General features: G+C 33.6%; 1 protein-coding gene across 1 annotated transcript in view; it reads left to right on the top strand.

Moving 5' to 3' along the window:
- Window positions 1-23,428, top strand: part of LOC111051597 (sister chromatid cohesion protein PDS5 homolog B) — a gene marked incomplete in the record, with an annotated part of 199,314 nt that overhangs the window by 112,008 nt on the left and 63,878 nt on the right.

Below are 23,428 nucleotides of genomic sequence, written 5' to 3'. Positions count from 1 at the left end.
CTTGTATAACATTTTCTGTATATCCTCACAATAAACTTACAATTACTTGAAAAACACTGTAATCAATGCTGAGTATCAAGGTGATGATAATCCACTATCTTCTATACTTATAAAAGGCTAAGCCCTGATAACAACATAAATTAACATATGTTAGAATATCACATGTCAATAAATAAAATATTATCTCATTTTCATATGGCACTCACCTTACCATGTTCATAACCTTACTTAATAGTATCCTTTTTCATCCTTTGAAACCCTTAGAGGCAAAATATCTCAAAATCCGTTCTTAGTGCGCGTCTAGCATGTTTGAAGAATATTTTTGCAAAGTTTCAAGTCTGTAGGACAATAAGTTTGAGCTGTAGTGTGATTTTACATCAAAATTTTCGAAAAATGCAATCTCCTGGACCCCCCTGTGCTCCTGATCAAAATTTTTCTGCATATATCTATTTTTTTTTCGTAGCTGAACAAAAAAGTTCCTCATGACTTTGCTGTGCAATGAACGGTTAAAAAGTACAAAATTTTGGGGGGGCCCCAACTCCCTCAGGGGGGCATATTTCTGAAAATCCTTTCTTAGTGGATGTTTTCAGGCTACCATAAACAATCGTGCAAAATTTCAAGTTTTTAGGCTCAGTAGTTTGGGCTGTGGTGTGATTTCAGTCTGTAGGGGCTTAGCCTTTTATAAGTATAGAAGATATATATATATATATATATATATATATATATATATATATATATATATATATATATATATATATATTGTATAGTATATATGTATAGTATTCATATTGCATTCATTAATTACTGAAGAATGAAAGAATAATTTACAATTTTTTGAATTTAGCTTAGCTTATATTCATCCTAAAATGGAAAGAATATGGAATTCTGTGTGATTCATCGTACATCGCATATTTCCTGGACTATATATCGACAATCTACAGCTATGAAAACATTGAATATTTTTCTTTGAAACACTGATATAACCTTTTTTTCAATTGAAAACTTCACTGATAGATATTACTACCAATTGATTGAGAAGAATAATATGTTTTCAGAATAATGAGCGCTGCATGACTAAGCACATAGGAAGTCCGTATTGAGATGTAAATGAACATGTTGATTATCAGATAAATTTCATGATTCACCAAATAAAGTCAAGTGTAACATGAGATACATTGGCGGTGCGAAGTTCGCTGGGTGAGCTAGTTGTAAATTAAGCTTTATTATTAATAGACAACGCTGAAAAAGACGGGCTCAATCACCAGGAATACTATAAATCTGTAGAACGTTTACCACGTAAAACACGTGGTAAGCTCGCGCTCTCAATAAATGAAAATCAATTCGATCAGCTAATTGATGGAATTGTTTTAAGCTTTCCAATGATTACAACATATGTTAGAATATCATGTGTCAATTATCTCAGTTCCATATGGAGTTCACCTTACCATAAGCTTACTTAATAGGATCCTTTTTCATCCTTTGAAATCCTTAGAGGCAATATATCTCAAAATCCGTTCTTAGTGCGCATCTAGCATGTTTGAAGAATATTTCTGCAAAGTTTTAAGTCTGTAGGCCAATTAGTTTGAGCTGTAGTGTGATTTTACATCAAAATTTTGGAAAAGTGCCCTCTCCTGAACCCCCCTGTGCTCCTGATTGGAATTTTTCTGCATAGATCTGATTTTTTTTGTACCTGAACGAAAAAGTTCCTCATGACTTTGCTGTGCAATGAACGGTTAAAAAGTGAAAATTTGGGGGGGCCCAGCTTCCTCAGGGGGGGGGGGCAGATTTCTGAAAATCCTTTTGTAGTGGATGTTTTGAGGCTACAATAAACAATTTTGCAAAATTTCAAGTTTTTAGGCTTAGTAGTTTGGGCTGTGGTGTGATTTCAGTTTGTCGGGTCTTAGCCTTTTAGATATAGGTAGAAGAAGAGAAAGAAGAAGAAGAAGAAGAAGAAGAAGATAGATTATTATGTTGCTTTGGCCTGTGATCTGTATAAATGTCCTGTAACAACTAAAAGTGCGTCCACACATGCCAAACCGAACCTCGAACCGCGCAGCAAACCGTGCATTCCTCCGAACATCTTGCCTTCCAACGAACATGAGCATATGCTTCATAATGTTAAAAATCAGCTGTTAATCATTCGCCGTACCGTACTCCAAACCATTCACCGTTCCGCTGGCCTCTGTTCTAACTGCTCGCCTCACCTCACTCCGAACGCTGAACTTTTCAGCCAATCAGAGCCCTCGATTACAATTCGCCGTGCAGCTCGCTCCACAATATTTTGGCTATCCATCACAAGTGGAAAACATGCGAACATGAATACAGAAGTATGGGCAATTTTTTATTTGATTAAATTCATGTTTTGAAGAATTCATTGTTACGAATGATAAATTTATAGGAGCTTATAAATATTTTCTAATTCAAATGAAATAACTTCTGAAAAAAAAATGATTGGATGAATACCAATATTGAATTATTGTTGACCAAGAACTCAGTACATCGACAATTCATTCAACTAATTCTGTATCGATAAAATTATAATCATTTTCTCCATTTAATTTCATCAACTAACTGAAAAAAGTACTTCAATTTTCATGAATTTATTAATAGAATTATATAAATCTAAAGTGTAGGTCATATCTAAATTCACAAAGAGTTCGATTCTTGTTGGCAAGATAGATGTTATTCAATGCAGAAATCATTGTTATTTTACTAAAAGATGGATAAAATGAATAGTTCTCTTTCAGGGGGAGTTTTGACAACCAATAAAACTCATTTTTCATTTGAAGAAATAATATCAACAAGGTGCATAGGACCTTACTTTTTTGTTCAGCTTGCCAAAATACCCCTCATTTCAATATTAAAATTTTCGACTGACTGTACAGTGAGTCAATCATTCTATCAAGGCTTGAATAATTTTGAAATTTTAATCAAATAAAAATGGTAGAGAATAATTATTATGGAGATATCAACACCTTTATTTAAAGACATATTAACTGCATGCGTTTTCATATTGCCGATACAGCATTGATAAAACTGTAGACATTTATTTAGCAGTCTCAAAAAACTGTTCTAGCTGAAAAATTAATAATACATGCCACGTGTAGGCTTATACATTTCATCAGGAAAACGAAGTTCAAAACTATGGTTATCCTAAACATATGTTTTTGAGATAATTTCTTTGATGCAGCTGTTTCACATTCACCATTATAAATAATGCAGAGTTTGTGAAAATAAAAATATTTATTGATTACCAAAACAATATTATTATTATATTAATGATAATAATTAATTATTAAAACAATACTTTTATTATAACAATAATAATAATATTTTTAAACATATTTATCAATTATCAGAACAATATTATTGAGGTTGAGTGGAACCAGGTAGAAAGCAATAATAGAACAGATGTTCTTTTTTGAATTTCTATCATATTATTTTGTTATTTCCAATGATTACAACATATGTTAGAATATCACATGTCAATAAATAAATATTATCTCATTTCCATATGGCACTCACCTTACCATGTTCATAACCTTACTTAATAGGATCCTTTTTCACCATTTGAAACCCTTAGAGGCAAACATCTCAAAATCCGTTCTTAGTGCGCGTCTAGCATGTTTGAAGAATATTTTTGCAAAGTTTCAAGTCTGTAGGACAATTAGTTTGAGCTGTAGTGTGATTTTACATCAAAATTTTCGAAAAATGCCCTCTCCTGGACCCCCCTGTGCTCCTGATCGAAATTTTTCTGCATAGATCTAATTTTTTTCGTAGCTGAACAAAAAAGTTCCTCATGACTTTGCTGTGCAATGAGCGGTTAAAAAGTACAAAATTTTGGGGGGCCCCAGCTCCCTCAGGGGGGCAAATTTCTGAAAATCCTTCCTTAGTGGATGTTTTCAGGCTACCATAAATAATCGTGCAAAATTTCAAGTTTTTAGGCTCAGTAGTTTGGGCTGTGGTGTGATTTCAGTCTGTAGGGGCTTAGCCTTTTATAAGTATAGAGATTACTGAGCCCATATTAATATTAATGATCTTGAGATAATAAAACCGGCGGGAAAACTTGGGAAAACGTGAATTATACGGGAATTTTCTGATACTTATTGAGTGGACACCCTGATTGTATTTTAGGATTGCCAATCTCTTTTTCTTGATTTAATCAGGGCCCCAGATATTATTCGATGGCGGGCCCTGCATCTAGGATAGAGGAAAATATCGGGCCTTTCCCTTTCAATAGGCGTATTGAGTATCGTGTGGCCGATTATTTTGGGATGGGAGCTGCTTTGTTGTCAATGTGTATCAATACTATTTGACCACTAATTTTCACTTGTCACACATATTTCACTTATGTGGCCTATTCTAATGGCCATTTGAGAAAAAATATTTATTTATTCATGAAGACCTTTGATATTGGTACTCATTTACACAGGCCCGGTTGCTCTAAAATTTTAACTGTGATTAAATGCCTCGTAAACCAATCAGAGAAGTCTTCTTTTAAAAAAAGCCTTCTCTGATTGGTTCTCGTTGCATTTAATCACAGTTAAAATTCAACAGGTTTCTTTACGACCGAGCGAAATAAACAATTTTTTACTACCCATTGAAGACAATCTCTCTTTCTCTCTTCCTTTCATCGTCTTTCTACTTATTGATACCCATTAAAAAAGATCAATATGAAATTGAAGGGAGTACAGATTCTAAAAAAAATATTTCGGTATAATTTCAGATTGGAGACCACGTGTGAAAATACTGATGTAGGCCTAGCATTTACAAATTTCTGAATAGCGGCTTTCCATAATAAGCCTATGCAGAAAATTTTTATTTCACTTATAAGCAAAAAATCCTTAGAGAAATAGATAAGAGGTAGACTCCATCTTACATTTTTGTCCTGAAGTATTTTCAGAGGCTAGAAGCTATCAAGTAATTAATATTAATAGTTGAAAATCTATGTAGATAACAAGATTTAGTTGCCCTTTCCAGTTTAAAAATAGTCTTCAAGTATGTTTGTGTATTAGTGACTCATATCCGCTGTTGATTGCTAGACTCGTAAATACCATTTCACAATGCATTCATCCACACTGAATCATGTATTGTGATTTTAGTCCAGTCAATGTCAAATATGTTAGGTGGCTACTGTGAATCGGTTTTGCTTCTCCAAGATCCACTCTCACACGCGCATGTTTGTTTAAAACGTTTCTCAGCTCCCAGAACCGACGATAGTAGAGATAAGGATGGCTCAGAATAACGGGAAAAAACAAAAGTAGGAAGGAAAAAATAATTCCATTCATAAAAATGAAAATTTGGAACTTGCCATTCAGGATTATCAAATTCGGATTTTTTTGAAAATCAAGCCCTTTAGCCTCCTGCACGAATACAATATTGAAATGTGCGTTGAAGATCGCTGATATATTCCAAATGGGATAGGCTATTGTGAATGATATGTATTAATTCAACCTCAGGTTTTGGTCGAGCTGTGAACACTTTATTTGAGCTAGCCGCACAAAAATAAAATCGCAGGAAGAAGAATCTGGCGATCTACCGAATCGTAAGATTACACGGATCACTCACTCGCACAGCTGCCACTGAATGCCGAGTGGCGTAAATAACGCAAATGCAACCAATGCGGTGCATTGGGGCGCAGTCCTTCAGGGGGCGCAGACCTGGGGGGACGTAAAAAACTGATAATCTGAAAATTATAAAAAAAATCAAAGCAAAACTCTTTGTAGTTTATCGAAGCATTTGGCCACGGAGTTGTATTCGTTATACCATAGGGAAACCATATATTTAGTTCATCTAAATTATTGGCCTATCTAATCTAATTCCTATTCATCATTGGCCTATTTAATCTTATTCCTATTATCATGCATACCTATCTAATCTAATCTATTTGGCCACGGAGTTGTATTCGTTATTTCATTGAGAAACCGTAGATTTAGTTAATCTATGGTTATATTAATAATACCATGGCATGGACTGTGATATAATTATATTTCTTCGACTAATCTTTCTCTAATTGGATAGAGATTGTATAGTCCAGGCAATAAATGCTCAAAAAAGGGTATAGAAGGAAAAGTTTGGAAGACAATTTTCGACCCCGCAGTTCTATTTAAGGTAGTGAGGAGATAACACATCAAAAGTCTCCACCCCAACCCACTGTGCTAAAGGGGTGAGGGTGGTTTAAAAGTTGAATTTTTCAATGTTTTGCTCACGTTTATATCTTGAGAAAAATGCTTTTAATCGACATGACTAAATATTCAAAAATGAAGCTTGATAAATTCTCTACAATTTTTGTTCAGAAGAGTTTTGTGAATTTCCAATCAGTTTTCAGAGATATAGAATTTAACAAGCTTCATTTTTGAATAGTTAGTCATGTCGGTTGAACGCATTTTCTCGAGATATAAACGTGTAAGCAAAACATTGAAAAATTCAACTTTTTAACCACCCTCATCCCTTCACAAGGGGTAAGGGATGGGGACTTTGATATGTTCACCCCCTAACTGGTCCTAACAAAGCTGCAAAGTCCAAAATTGTGTTCAAAATATTGCCTCCAAATTATTTTGTCAATTTGTCTATTGTTGCAAAACTGAAGATTTCACACTCAACACTGAAGCTGCTGCAACAGTCATGGGGAAATGTGTAAAGTGGAAAATTATACATAAAATTGAAACGAATTTGTTGCTCTATAACACATAATCAGCATGGATTTTTCCATTGATATTAGATATAAAGTTACAAGAGCAAAAATAGCGTAAAATTGAAGGAAATTTGTTTTTTTTTTCAAAAATGTCACACCTTAAGAGCGGATATCTCGAAAAGTAAAAGAGATATAGAAAAAGTTTAAAGATCAATTTTGTAGGAAATTATGTAAGCTTTAATATTGTATAGAATAGTGTAGGAAATTATGCAAGCTTTAATCTTGTATAAAATAGTTATGTCCATAAGATGCATAGTTTTCTAGTTATACGCGAGAAACCAAGAAATGTTTTTGACAAGAAACGTCTTGAACGTCCCTCACCCCCTCAGCACAGGGGGCAGGGGTGGGACTTTTGATATGTTTACCTCCTTACTACCCTAAACAGAACTGCGGGGTCAAAAATTGTCTTCCAAACTTTTCCCTCTATGACCCTTCGTTCCAGGAAGTGTAAAAGTGCAAAGAAATGCTATTAGGTTCGTATGAGTTGTTTTTGTGAGGGGTGGGTGTGCGAATGAGTCTACGAATAGGGGCGCAAAGGAATACTATCATTGGGGCGCAATCAGACTAGTTACGCCACCCGTGCAGTGTTGATGTGGATGTTGCATACAACACTATCAATTATTTTGAGAAGCAGAGAATTTGGATTGAAATTCACAATACCTGAGACATTGCAGCGATCAATAAGAGACTTTAAATGGAAGTAATGAGAGACATTGCAGCGATTTTCAAAGAAACTATGAATTTATTAATGATTCTGAGAATTGAAAATGTTGACCTTTTAATTATTATAAATAAAATGTTTCCTCATTCCCACTTTCGTTTAACGACGTTTTTATAAGTTCCCGCTATTCTGAGTCATAATCATGTTAACCAATTCAAAATAATATAGAATAATACATGTTTGTGATAACTTATTGATCAGCAAACATTCCAGACAGTGAGTATAGAATGTAAGCTCTTAATATTCTATTCTCCCAGACATGAGTCAGCTTAGCCTACTCGGAAGGTTTGAAATTTTCTATCGATCTCAGTATTTGTGTTGTTAAGCGCAAGTTCAGCGTGTTGTAGGTAGTGATGAATAGTTTATTAGCGATGAATTTTCACAATTCAACGTTCCTCCAATCTTATTCCATGAGAAGCATTGAAAGATTGTTTTGTCTCTGTAAATGTGTTTGTGCTGATACATCAGTTTCATTGTTAAACATCGAGCTCAGTCACTTGCATTCATGAAAATGTATATATTATCAGTTTATTATTCTGATTCATCTGAAAATTATGTAATTGAAATAGGTAGTTCAATATACTGTATCATTTTAATAATATTCCATCTCTCTGAATGAATAATTATAATTTGGAATAAAACTGAATGTTTGTAAAATTAAGCGATATTTTATTATTCAATTCGATAATATGGATAATTTTTCCGCTATAGTAAGATCCACGTTATAATGGCAGTGTTTGATTAGCAATGGTATTGCTTTCCTTGTCTATCATTCAACAAAGCGGATAGCGCTTTCTCTTTCTCGCTTGCTCTTTTGCCAGATCGTCTATCAACAATGTAGAATTGATAATTAATTAATAAAATATTTCATCTTAATTATGAAAATTCATTATGACATTCTTGAAAAATATAATTTCTTGCTTAATAAATTATAATTTATTTTTATAAACGAGAATGAACAGTTGATATTACATCAACCTGTATCAGCTACCGTCTATAGAAGGCATTGACAAGACAGATAGGCAACGTTGTTCTGCTATCTTTCTCCACTGTGATTATAACGTGGACCTCACTATAGTCATTATTACTCGTAATTACATAATTTTATTTTGAATCTATGATCTTCTGGAAAATAATATCGTACAATAAAAAAACTACTGTAGGCGTACTCGTTTCGGGCCCGAGGATAGAGGTTCTACATCCACATTCCCCCATGTGGGGGCAATGGGTTCAATGTAATATTTGATGATCTTTGCGCAAAAGTTATTTAATGTTTGAATCTCATGTCTTGTGTATTGCAGTTCAATGCCGCACGAAATAGTGTACCCACAGGGCTGCAGGCCAGTTGACGACAGCTTGGGAGCAGATGAGCTCATTCGGCGACTCAAGGTAATTCATCTTCATCTAAACTATGATTTTTATTTTAAGATTTTTTTGTAGGAAGCAGTTTAGGTCCTTCAACTCGATTCTTTCCTCATCCAATATCAACTGACATTGCGAAATTCATTATAAACTGTTTTATTTCAGTAGGCATACTACAAGTTTTCCATGCCACGTAACCAAAGATTGTTTTTACACTCTTGTTTTAACACTAGAGTACCTTCATAACCAAAGCTTAAAAATTTCAAATTACAAGTTATCCTGTAATAAGTGTAGAATGGAAATGATTTATTACTAAGATGTAAAAATTAATAAATAATTGCAAAAAAATCAATAAATGAAAATAGATGCACTCATAATGTAAATTGTCGCATTATAATCAAAAAGATATCAATAATGCATTCCATGTTAATATCATATCAGTTGGGGTAGTGTCTGACAAATCATAGATTATATGAATAATTATATTTCATTATTCATATAAAATTCTCACAATAACAACGAACTTGAACAATCCATGAGCACACAGTGAGTATATAATGTATAGAATTACATTCTATACTCACTGTGAGCACATCGTTAGTATTCACAATGTCGAAAAAAGAATAACATGATTTCTCTGATTTTCAAATTAAATAAATAAAGAAATACATCAGTGAAACAAAATTCCATCTTGCCTAGTGATTTATCAGTCAATCGAGGGCATAACCATTTATAAGTAGGCCTAAACTAAAATATCAAATTAATAGAAACTATTAATTATTTATAGTAGAGTTATTATTATCATCGCATTGTTTGAAAAAACTTAATCGTTCAGCCTGATTCAGTCACTGATTTATAATATTTTAAAAGATCTTATTATGATGATGAAATTGCTTTCTCCTCAGTAAATTAATACTTATTAAAATGCAATGAAATAAATAATTTTCTTCGAATAAATAATTTTTGCCAGTTCTCCATAAAATTGGAGAAAAAACGTTTCCTGTCATTTGTTTTTTTTTTTTGCATTGAAATACAGAATTATCAATTAATACTAAGTGATTGTAATAATTGGTGCTTTTTATTGCAGACTCTGGCCCATACTCTTCAAGGGATGGGTCAGGATGAGGGAATGTACCAGCAATACATACCATTGGCAATACATTTAGCAGATGATGCATTCTTACTGCATCCTAGCAGAGATGTTCAGCTTCTTATAGCATGCTGTATAGCGGACGTTCTCAGGGTGTATGCTCCAGATGCTCCTTATAAAGATCCGGAACATGTGAAGGTGAGCTGTTATATAATTCGTTATTTAATATTATGCTGAATCACTGTCAATATTGTAGAACCGTTCCATGATTAAATAAAAACGCAAATAATGTTGTCAAATTCTACACAACTTTGTAACAAAGTTGTTGTAGAATTGTTGTCCAATTCTAAAAAAATATGTGTGTTTTTATTTAATTTTCTGCAGTATTGAATATGTTGTCTAAAGTTTCAATTGATATGTGGTTGTGACGTTTGCGTGCACAATTTATTCTATCAATAATTAATTTTTGATTTTTCTAATCTTTACTTGTTTTGTTGCATAAATTTTATTTTTCATATGTGATGGCTCCATGCAACTTTGATGCTGTTTGAATTTATTGGAATTATTCTGACTACTAAATAATTGAGGCGATTACACTGTAAATTCTCATCACAAGACTTTTTTAATGTCATGAATCTTCTCAGTTTTCAATGATAAAATTGTGAATTGTTGAATTTATGTGTAGTTGATACCAATTTTTTATATTTTCGCAGACAATCTTCCTATTTATTATAAAGCAATTGTCTGGACTAGAAGATCCTAACGACCCAGCTTTCAAGAGATATTTATATCTTCTTGACAACCTGGCTCAAGTCAAATCATTCATCATGTGCTTCGAACTTGAGGACTGCCAGGAGATTTTTTGTCATCTTTTTACACTAATGTTTAAGATAGTAAAGTGAGTACATATTTTTTCAAATTTATTAATTTCAGATAATTAATGTTGTTAATATGTAGGTGTTAATAATTGTCATCTTCATCATAGCTCCCGAAAATGCTGACCAAAGCAGTGCCATTTGAATAGTATGGTTAAGAATATTTAATATCTGCATCCTTGAAATCATGCAAATTAAGTAGGTGGAACCTGTGCGGTAACAATTTCACGAGATGTATAAATGAATAATTTTAAAAATGAAATAATTATATATCTGATGGAAATTGATAAGAAATTCTTTATTCAAATGCTAATCGATAAAATAATGATTATTAAACAAAATCCAAAGGTGGATCCGTACAAGTCACAAAGAAAAAACGCGTATGATCTAGCGAAGAGTTTAGTAATTAAATGCTCTGACACTCTGGAGCCCTACATTCAAGCGGTAAGTTTCAAAAGTTGTTCATTCCTATAATAAAACTTAACTACACGTAAATGAACAATGATCTATTTTTAAATAAAAACAATTACCTACTTGGAATATGCGATTTACTTTCATTTGAAGGTGAACCAACTAAATTAAATTTTCTGCATATAAAACCTTAATAATTCGTAGTTAACGGGACCAAGCGTCTATCACGAATTATGGAGGGCGAGGGATGACGAATTATCAAGGTTATGAATTGTGGTTCATTCTTCATATGAGAAAAAATAATTATAGATTGTTAATTATTTTATGATGAATTAGATATACGAGTATATATAGGCTATTAGTAATGGAGTGAATGGAGTGTAGTATGATCTTAAGTTTAAAATAAAGTTGACCAAATTTTTTGTAATATTTACACTTATTAATTCATTAGGTTTTATAAGTCAGGTTCAACTAGTAGTTACACAACTACATTTGCAATTAAACAACGCACGCTTGCAAACGGAATAGGAGATACACAATAATTTCGTATGGCAGTTAATGTATTTCCGGTTGGTGACCTCATCATTGAAGAATTATGCGATAACATAGTAATATAGACTATAGTAGGGCTACTGTAATATTATCTTCCCCTTTCATGGTTTTTAAAAAAAAATCAGAAAATATGAAAGTTTTCTGGCTGACAAAACTTGAGCCCAAACTAAGGACCCAATTACACCTGCATATTTTTTGATAGAGTTGTCAATAATGTGTCAGATGAATAGTTCAATATAAAGTAGCTTCATCCATATAATAATAAATAGCTGTTGATATGCAATTGCTTCTGGTTAGCTTCATATATTTGTAGGTCGAAATTGAAGGATTTGAGGTTTGTTTATCCTCCTTTCAAATATCAAACACATTTGCTTCACGCAAATAATATTCACAAATTATAAATCTGAATCATTCCAAATTTTCAAATTTTAATTAATAGCCCAGTCAATAAAGGTTTTTTCGATCCGAAAATTAAATAAAAGCTGAATCTTTTACCATCGATAGAACCCTCCCAGAGGGTCATTCTCCCAAAAGTCCAAAGAAATCCCCTTGGAGCTTTCCCCCCTAGACCCCCTCAAAGTTGAAAAATGCAGGTAATCACGGAAAATCAATTATCTCTGTACCCATTGATTGGAAACAGTTCTATCATATGCCATTCGATTCGTTACATTATGGACTACAATATGAGTTATTTTCTTTTTTCAATAAAATTAACAGTTGTCTTGATAAAATAATATATATGTAAAAATTTAGGGGGTTTACGTTAGATTTTTTTGTTTTCTTCGATTAACTTCAAGGCAAGTGGTTTTAAAGAAAAATGAGCCGAATAAATGTAGCTACATTAATAAATTAATGTAGCCAGTCTCATTGCAAATCCATTGATGTATATTTTTATGTATTTGCGATTCGATTTGACGCCGTGGAAGGGGAAACAGTCGACGCGGAACGGCGTGACTGACTCTCTTAGCCATAGTAAACAGCAAACTGGAAATCAATTATCTCTGTAACCATCAATCGGAAAAAAATCTATCATATCTCATTCGATTCGTTAAATTAAGAACTACAATATTAGTCGGATTCATTTCCTCGATAAATCGAAGTTTCCTTAATAAAATAATATAATGTAAAAATTTAGGGGTTTATCGATTTGATTTTTCTGTTTTCTCCGTTTAACTCCAAAGCAAGTAATTTTAAAGAACAATAAGACGAATAATTATTGTAGCCACATTCATTGCGAATCCATCGATGTATATTGTTATGTATTTGCGATTCAAGTTAACGCTGTGGAAGGGGAAACAGCCGACGCGGCTGACTCCCTTCAGCATAGTAAACAGAATAATACTGCTATCTACATTGCATCTCATTTACACTATGGCGCTCGAAACAATTAATTTTGTCTATTGTTTTGACAGGCGCTGTATATAGATTTTCACTTTTCAATACTCTAAAAAATATTACAATTTTCTTGATTAAAAAATAATAATAATGTCGAGTGACCTGGCTGGCTCAGGTCTGGTGTCAGAGTTTTCAGGTCGCAACTGATGAATTTCAGGGCCTCTGACATGACCTAACGACTGCTTTCTAGGCAGCCGGGAATTTTCTTGATTTAACCATGCTCATGATAAAAATCAGGATTTCTTTGTTTGCCCACAGAATCTATTATATTAATTTGAAGTGTGCCTTCTCCATACGAGTCAGAGGTAACACAATTTGATAACTCTAGTTTCAGATATTGATGTTTTTCAATGAAGTTTCATGATATACTATGTGTCCGACTCCTTCATTTTATCCTTATTTTGTGAAAAATGAAGATTCAAAATTTCTTTTCATAGCTTTTCTTGTGTTTCATCTTGTTCCATCACTCTTTATAATTTAAACACTTGATAATGGAATGAATATCATCAGATCACGTGAACAAAAAAAAAGGGTGGGCCTACCTGAGATACTATATGATAACACTGTACTCCTGATAAGTTGAAAATTTTCAAGCTGGAAGTAGATTAATTTGTTGCACATTCGGTTCAAATATTAACAAATGTTACCAAATATTACCAATATTATCACATATAGTGAGAACGAATTACTCTGAAGCTTTCTATTCTCACTGAACATGAAGAGGCAATACCAACCCAAAATCGCAGTTCCGTTCAAATCATTATAATCAGAGCTTTCAAATTGATGCTATGTAACTATGGATGTTATCCTCATCTCACAATTTCCCTATTTATCCTTATCCTGATTCAGAATAAAGTAGTTGATCTCTATAATCACAAAAATCAATGTACAGGACCAATAATAAATAGTAAAAATAAAAAAAATCTAGTAATAATGCAATTTTTTCTAGTTACGAATTTCAAGGCTCATAAAATGACTTTTTCTCAATCACAGGCAGAAATTCCAATGATCATCATAATAGTAATTCAATGAAAATTGTTTGTATTGTACATTGTTCGACGTAAGATAAGCTACATCTTTAAGGTATTCAACGTATTTAGGATTATCATGTTTATGAATGAAAGCGAGACTGTGATAGAAGATTAGTCAAACTGAAATATAAACATTATATACAATGCATATTTCTTATCAACTATAATTACAAATGATAGTATTAAGCCGAAATGAATTGAGCAACTGAATTTCAAAGTTACTATCCACTGTTCAAATCGCACTGTGATTTCCTTTTACTTCCAAATGGATTGAATTGCCTCACTCTTCAACGTAACAATTATTGTAAAAAAACCAGTGGAATGAATGTGAACGTCATCCAAATTAATAGCATTTGAATTTCAATTTTCAGATCATGAAATTCATAAAAAACTAATTCTTGAGAGAATAGTGATGAATTGCAAACAGTGCAAGTAACATTGATACGAAGCGATACAATGAAAATCAACATTGATTAATTTAATACTGGACTTATCAAATTTATATTACTGTTAATTTATATTATTTATAAAGCTTATAAAATGTAAAACCAACATTTTAAATTTTCTCTACTGGAGCAAAACATCGATAGAAAATAAAGAAGAGCCCATTATAAGCACAATATACTTGTGTACTAGAATTCACTTGAACTAACTCATCACTTCAACCCTTCAATGATCACAATGAACTAGAATGGTATAAAAACCATGATAATGAGGTACATTTATCAAATAGCTTCACCCAACTAAATCTGTGAATGCTAAGTCATAAGAAATCATGTTCAATAGATTTAATTTGAATGCTTCAAATAGAAAATGTTCTATTCTTTTGGTGCCCTAATCAAAATCAATCGACATAAAGAAAAGCTTCTGCCAACCTTGTGTAATGAATGACAAGATGCGAGTGGAGGTGAAAAATCGATATGTTAACAAAAATAATAGAAGATGATGAATCATCTTTCAATGAATCTTATACGGTAGGGTACTTTGTGGTTAAATGTGAAACACTTTCATGATTTTCCTACCTTTTATGGATGCTTACTCTTCCTTAATTTGTATGTTTGCATGGCTTTCATCTCTAGAATCTACTGAATTTTCATATTGGACTGTCTAAATAATTTAGATTCAACTAGTAAGAACGGAAGATAAGCTACTTTACAGAGAGAATCATAGAAAGTTTCAACTCAACAAGCACAATGTATACATTTTTTTGTCCCTCAGCCATCATATATATTTGGCTCAAGTGAAGGTATATTATCAACCTGGCTTGGAGAATATTAACTGTAGAAAACAGCAAACACTGCACGCTATGATTTTTCAGGAAATTGCCACTGTTAACACTATTGTAATCTATGATTCATCTCAGTTTTTGACATTCATAACTTATGATAAATTTTAGCATAGAATTATGATCATACACACATATTTTAAATATGTATTATATTATGATTGTAATAGTATGAATATTTTATCGGTTACAAACAATATCTTTGTCTGTCATAGAATGCATGATTTAGCACCTATATAACAACAAAATGATTTTAGAGAATTTAGAGAATTAAAATGTGAAAAATTAGTTTCATCGCATGTCAAAACAATAGACAAAATTGATTGTTTCGAGCGCCATAGTGTGAATAAGATGCAACTTAGAAAGCAGTAGGCCTACTACTGTATTTTACTGTTTACTATGGTGAAGAGAGTCAGCCATGCCGTACCGCGTCGACTGTTTCCCCTTCCACAGCGCCAAATCGAATCGCAAATACATAACAATATACATCACTGGATTTGCAATGACAGTGGCTACATTGATTATTTGGCTTATTTTCCTTTAAAACTACTTGTTTCGAAGTTAATCGAAGAAAACAAAAAAATCAAGTCACAAACCCCCTAAATTTTCACATATATATTATTTCATCAAGAAAACTGTCAATTTTATTGAAAAAATGTATGAAACTAATATTGTAGTCCATAATGTAACGAATCATATGGTATATAATAGAACTGTTTCCGATCAATGGTTACAGAGATAATTGATTTCCCGTGTTTACCTGCATTTTTCATGTTTTAGGGGGCTGGGGCGGAAAGCTCCAAGGGGATTTCTTGGGACTTTTGGGAGAATGACCCTCTGGGAGGGTTCTATCAATGGTGGGAAATTCAGCTTTTATTTAATTTTCGGATCGAAACAGCTTTTTTGGACCTTCATTGACTGGGCTATAATATTTGTATAACTTCTCTTAAAGTTGAAGTTTATAGACTACATGATTTTCTCACTCAATTATATCTGTACTTGAATTAATACATAAATTACTATTGTTTGAAATTCATAAGTGAAAGGCGTCATGTTGAATTTTGTAGCTGGTGTTTTCCATAATTAGTCAACTAATCTTATAAAAAAATTGCAGATGTAATGGGAAACCTATGCTATAGAATAGAATAGAATAGAAATATATTTATTGAGCAACAAAATATGAAAAACATCACAATACATGATTTTTTTTTACAAAATATATATTTTTTGACATGACCAGTTGGTCGTCTGCCAAGTTGAGTTATTTTATTCGTTATAGATTTTTATTCGTTTTTTTGGATTTGAAATAGAAAATATAAACAATATACAAGCAAGAAATTTTACTACTACAGTATTTGAGTAAGAGAAGCGATCACGTATTATATTCTCCTATTAGAATTTTCCTGTATGCCCATGCACTTTTAACAAATCCTATCAGTGCCCTCCAATCACTACCATTCAAAAATTCAAAGACCTTATCCTCTGATATAACTCTATTACCCAAATGTGCCCTTCTCATCTCTCCTAATACAGGACATTTCCCCATGAAATGTAGAATATCCTCTTCTTCCCTCGTGTTGCACAACGTGCATATCGTCTGTATCCCTTCCCGTCCTACACTCCTGTTCAAATACCACAGTCCTCCTCTCGTTCTGAAAATTATAGATTTTTCATTTCGGGTGAAATTCTTTTTCAAATAATTATTGCGCTCTGTTAGTGGGTTGAGACGAGAGTATACGTAATGCAGCCTAGATTGTCTGGCACGTGCTATCCACTTCTCTCTACACTCGTCCTTCATAAATTCATTGATACTCTTCAATCTCTGCCTCCACGTATCCTGCACGCCCATCTCCCATTCCGGCAATTCAATCCCACATTTTTCTGCCTGCGTTTTCCATATCCTGTACCAACCTACTTTTTGTTCTATCATTTTTTGCGCGAGTTTTCTTGGTAATCTGTTTGGCTGCAGAGATAGAATTTTCAGGATATAGCTGTAGTGCAGCTCGTACAAGTAGTGATATAGATTACACGTATTCGTCTCAAGATAGATAATGTGATTGGGCGTTGACTGTGGCAGAGAGAACAATCTCTTAATGAAGGATCTATGAAGTCGTTCCACATCTTCAAAGTTATTATATCCCCACACTTGCCCTCCGTAGCTCACAAGAGCTTTTATTACTGCATCGAACATTATCCACTTACTCTCCTCCTTTACTTCATTCTGCGCTACAAAAAAATTCCAAACATTATTTACAGCAAAATTCGCCACCGCTACACGCTCTCTCACATGCTCACTAAACTTCATTTGAGTAGTGAATGTTACTCCTAAATATTTGTAACTGTTAACTACACCTATATGCTCGCGTCCCCAGTACCACCTTTCATGCATCGCCAGTCGTCCGCCTTTTCTAAATACCATTATCTTTGTCTTATCCGAATTTATTTTAAGTCCCCACTTCTCGCAATAATTTTTTAAACACACTATCATTCTCTGTAAAGCTTTGGGTGTGGATGCAGTCAAAATTAAGTCATCCGCATACATCAGACCCTTAATATTTAATTCATCTATCCATATTCCATCTTCCATACCATCAAAAATGTCATTTATGAAGAGAGTGAACAATAGCGGGGAGAGTAAGCATCCTTGTTTTAATCCGTTATCTGTACTGAATGCTCCACTCATACCATCGTCTTTGCCTTGGCTATTCTTACACCATACGAATGCACGTGTATTCCTGTATAATTTCTCGATTATATTCACAAATTTGGTGGATAGCCCTATCTGAAACAACTTATAAATTAACGCATGACGATCTATATTATCAAAAGCGGCCTTGAAATCTACATATAAACAATACACTTTATTTTTCCCTCCCTTCACCTTCAAACTAATAATACTGTATAAATTGAATATGTTGTCTATTGTACTGTATCCCCTCCTGAAACCTGCTTGTTCTTCTTTTATCACCCTACGAATTTCTACCCATTTATTCAATCTATTTAGAAGGACACCTGAGAAAATCTTTGATAATGAGTTGATAAATTGTATTCCTCTGTAATTTGTAGCCTCTTTCTTATCACCTTTTTTGTGTATTGGAAATATAACCGCTTCTGAAAAATTGTCGGGTACCAGTCCTGTATCGAATATGTAATTATAAAACGCAAGCAATATATTCAAAAATTCATTTGGGGCTGCCTTGAAAAATTCGGCTGGTATGCCATCGGTGCCAGGTGCTTTATTAATTTTTGCTTTTTCAAGTACCAGATAAAGTTCCTCATTTGTTATTCTAGTATCTAGGGTTTCATCTTCTATGAAAGGTGCAGCATATAGAACTTTTTCCGCTTCAACTTCCACTGTGAGTAATTTTTTGAAATGTTTCATCCAATTCTCAACAGTAATCTGGCCTGAACTAACAAAAGATGATTTTTTAAATGATTTTACCGCAGCCCAAAACTGTTTTGAATCTCGTACATTCTCTAGACTTCCTCTAATCTTATTATAATATAAGTCCTTTTTCTTTTTACAAATCTGTGCGTATTTTTTATTCTCTTCTAAGTACAATTGTCTCGCTTGTTGAGTATTTACTTTTCTAAAAAGTCTCAGGTATGCAAAGCTTCTTTTCCTCGCCTTATCACACTCCCAGTCGAACCATTTCTTTTTCCCACACTTATCTTCTCTCTTATAAAACTGTGCCTTGTTACCTGCCGCCTCTTTAACAATGTTGATAATCTTTCCTGCTGCCTGATTACTATCGAGGGGTAAGATAAAGCCACAGCTGCTTTGTGATAACTTATTACGGTACTTAGAAACATCTACCTTCGACCAAATTAACTTGGGTATTAGCGTAAGGCTTTCTTCTTGTGTATCTGATAATCCACATTTAAATTTAACTTCTACCGGCATATGGTCTGAGAATCTTTCAGCAAGTACTTCAAAACTACTTACGACTGCCAGTGCACTCATCGACACACAACAAAAATCTATAACGGAGCATCCTGTACTTGCTACATATGTAAATTCTCCCTCCTTGTCACCCGTTGACCTTCCATTTAAAACACACAAATTAAATTCCTCACACATATTCATTACTCTTCGCCCATTTGTATTGAAAATTTCATCTTTCGAGTTTCGGGTAGCATTAATAAGCCAATCACTTTGCATTATCTCATCAGGTATTATCTGTGCATTTGCTATACGTCCGTTGAAGTCTCCTATCAGCATCAGCTGCTCACCTATCTCTCTGCTTTCCATGAATTTATTGAGCTTATTGAAATCTTCTCTCCAACTTTCTCCTGGGGTCAGATAGACAGGCAATATATGAATTTTGTTAGTACTATCATATTTTAATGTTATCACTGTCCTATCATCATAATGAGTAAATTCACAAATTTCCTTCTCATTAAAAGTCGATCTATAAGCCATCATTATGCCTCCCTTAGCCCTACCAAATTCTGCAGTCCTAACTGCTGAAACCCATGATATGCTATACTCTGGAAAATAGTTTTCTATTCGAATAAATTCTTTCTCTTCAATAAAAGTTTCGCATAATACAATTATATCATAGCTTTTCACAAAATTAAGAAAATAGTTGGAACTCACCTTACCGCTAAGCCCTGCAACATTATACCCTAACACACTTAATTCACCTACTTCTTGTACTTGGCAGACGACCTTATCCTATTCATTAAATTGTTCATTAGATTCAATATTTGATTTTTCATCCTTTTTCTTTATATTTTTCACCATTTCCGAACAGTCTATTTTTAAGATATTATTCAATTTCTCGACACCGCATTCACCTCCACAGCGTAGACCCTCCTCCTCTCTCCATGTGAAATACTGCCCGTCGATAACAAGTTGATCTCCCTTTAGTGTAGAACTCCGTACACTGTCGCTCTTCATTATCTCTTTTTTAAGCAGATAGAGTCTATTACGCTGCACTCTCGTCGCACGTGAATAGTCCTTATGCACCACGAATCCTGTTCCCTTCAGATTTTTTGTTTTGTCCATGATAGAATTGATATCGTGGTCCTGCGGGATATGTGCAATTATCGGCGCGTTATCTCTTTTCTTGCCTAAGATGTGAGCTCTATTTACGTGAACCTGTTTATCGCACTTGAGTACATTTTCACAGAAGTCTTTAACTTTCTCACGACAGTCCTCGTTGCTATTAAATTTCATACCTCGAAATATTAAATTATTTCTACGCGAACGATCCTCGTACCTGTCCAATCTATTCAAAACTCTGATATTTTCGGCTTTGAGACGTTGAACATCCTTCTTTAACAAATCGTTCTCTAGCGTAAGAGTGTTAAGCGTTTTTGTAATTCCCGATACATCCTCCTTTGTCGCCAATTCTTTCAATTTCCTATCCAATAGCTTTTCAATTGTTGTTTCGATGCTACGTAACAGTTCGTCGTTTTTTATATCACACCCTTTTTTTGTCACTGGTGAGTTCTCTGGGCTCTCACTCTCACCCCGTTCCCTTTTCTCACCTCGCACAGTTAAATATTTATTCATACTCATATTGACAAATGAATAGTTCACTAACTAAATATTGATGATTCACGAGCAAGTAACAGCACTTCCACTTTTGGCACTCGGAACAACAACTCACGATTCACGATTAGATAACAGAGCAACGAAAAGTACGTCCGTCTCGGTCAACTGCTCTAACTCAACTCCAACCTATGCTATAAGGACCGAATAAACGCGGTCGCGTTTTCACTTGTTACAGAACTCACTGCCTCTTATGGGGCAGACTATACCCCAACAAATTTGGCCCTGTTTATTCGGTTCGTATAGTATGGGACTAAGAAGTAATAAGAGGTTGAAAGAAAATCCATCGCCCGATTTTACTACGAGAGAACCAAAATGCATTGCTTTATTACGAATTGAAAAGGGTATTATTAATCAAAATTTGGGAGAAAGATAGTTTTGGGCTATACCTGATGTCTTCTCTCAATCATATTATATTATAATAATGATTTGTGATTGTCAAAAAATAATAAACGGTATTCCAGGAACTGATCCTCCACTAACGAGTTATAGAGGACCGGATTATCGAGGTTAATTTTTCTTTTGACTTGATTCTTGTCCTTCTTGGATCTTCACAATTATTGTTTGTTTACAATAATTATTGATTTGTTTTGTTCAGTTCTTCAAACACGTTCTGATTCTTGGCAAAGAAGAAAAGGGTATTGCTATTTGCTCCAAAGTTTACAGCTTGATCTACGAGTTGAACAACATTTGCCCGTCGGTTCTGTCCGCTGTTCTCCCCCAGCTTGAATGTAAACTGAAATCCAATCTCGAGCAGGAGCGGCTGGAAGCGGTGGGATTACTCGCAAGAATGTTCTCTGAAAAAGACTCAACTTTGGCAAAAAGTCATCAGCCCCTTTGGAGAGCTTTTCTTGGCAGGTAATTAAATCCTTAGCAATCCTTCTCAATCATTTATGATTCACAAACAACTTCATGCATATAAAAATGTATTGAATCATTTTCCACTTCCTTGGGCTATTTTGGCAGTTGAGGAAATATATGTTAATGCCCACATCATAACTCAGCTCACACAACTTCATAAACAGATTTTGTTTATCTATGTCCACATACACTTAAGGTCTTTGAATCTACCTTCTGCAGTATTCGTTTCTTTGTAACTATTGATTTCAAAAAATTAGTAGACAACTAAATTTATAAATAAAAATCCAAGTATCCTTTTTATAGGTAGCTATCTAAGTATCCAATGCATTTGGATAATGGCATCATAGCCGAAACATGTCGTAAGTAAACCATTTTAAAAAGGGTACTTGGATTTTCATTTTTATTCCCATTCAAAAGTAGCCCTAACGAAGAAAGACAACTAAATTTAGTTATCTGACTTAAGCTGCGTCCACATTTGGGATGTCATTCGTAAGCGCGATATCTCAAATATGCTAGTATCTAAAATTGTCGTTATTTGTGTTTATTATCTAAAATTATCAACACATTTCAAATAATATTATCATATTGCCATTTAAGATCCAAAACCTAACCTCCCTATCCTTTTCTTTTACCTTTGAAACATAACTGAAAAGAACCTTTAAGGTTATGTTCCCTGTTGAATGGAAACGAATTGAAATAATTGCCAAAACCACTGATCTATCAAATAAATAATTGAGATGCTAGTTTTGGTTGCTACACCATTATTAATACTTTATCTAGTAAATGGAGTTAATAAATGAGTTGTTTTGACAATTTCAAGCAGGTATCATTCAATATACATATCTACCACAACATCGCCTTCACAATGACACACAAACTTTAAATGTTTTCTTTTTGGTCGACAAAATTCATCATTAATTCTAATTTCCATTTAATAAATTACTAGCTTCTCCTAGTAAAGAATTTTAAATTATAAATTATGTGTAGCTCTTGTCTTACTTAATCTTATCTTAAATTGTCTGATTGATTGTATTACATTCTAATATTAGAATGTAAGTGAATATACAGGGCTACTAAAAAACGATTAATTGGATTTTAAAAATTCATAATTACCAACTTACTTATTTGAAATGAATAATCTTTATACCAGTAGAAAGATGAAAATCCAAAGTTTTTTTAACAATAAATACCTTGGGCTCCCATTAGGCTGAAGTGAATTATTTTTTAGATTAATGAACCGGACAGGCGGTCAATCATTACACCACCGGGCATTGTTTTAAGACTTGGAAGCCATGTTTTGGCTACCAGTGTGGTTATTGAAATCGGCATCCAACCAACTGCCAAAATGTGGCTGCCCTAGTCTAAAAACAGTGCCCGTTGATGGAGTGGCGACTGCCTGCCCGGCTGACTGTGTCGCCTGGTTGCCTGACTGGCTACGCGTCCTGGCTGCCCAGTCTAAATGAGGTCCGAGGTATTATTATTTAAAAAAATACTAAATAAAATGAAAATTATTAATTTTCAATAAGTACTTTGGTAATTAGGACTTTTCAAAAACCGATGAATCTTTTGTAGTAATCCTGTATTATGGATA

The sequence above is a fragment of the Nilaparvata lugens genome, chromosome Y (assembly GCF_014356525.2).
Source record: "Nilaparvata lugens isolate BPH chromosome Y, ASM1435652v1, whole genome shotgun sequence".
NCBI classification, from domain to species: Eukaryota; Metazoa; Arthropoda; class Insecta; order Hemiptera; family Delphacidae; genus Nilaparvata; species Nilaparvata lugens.
Note: the sequence above shows the minus strand (reverse complement) of the source record. Positions and strands in the feature narration are given on the sequence as shown.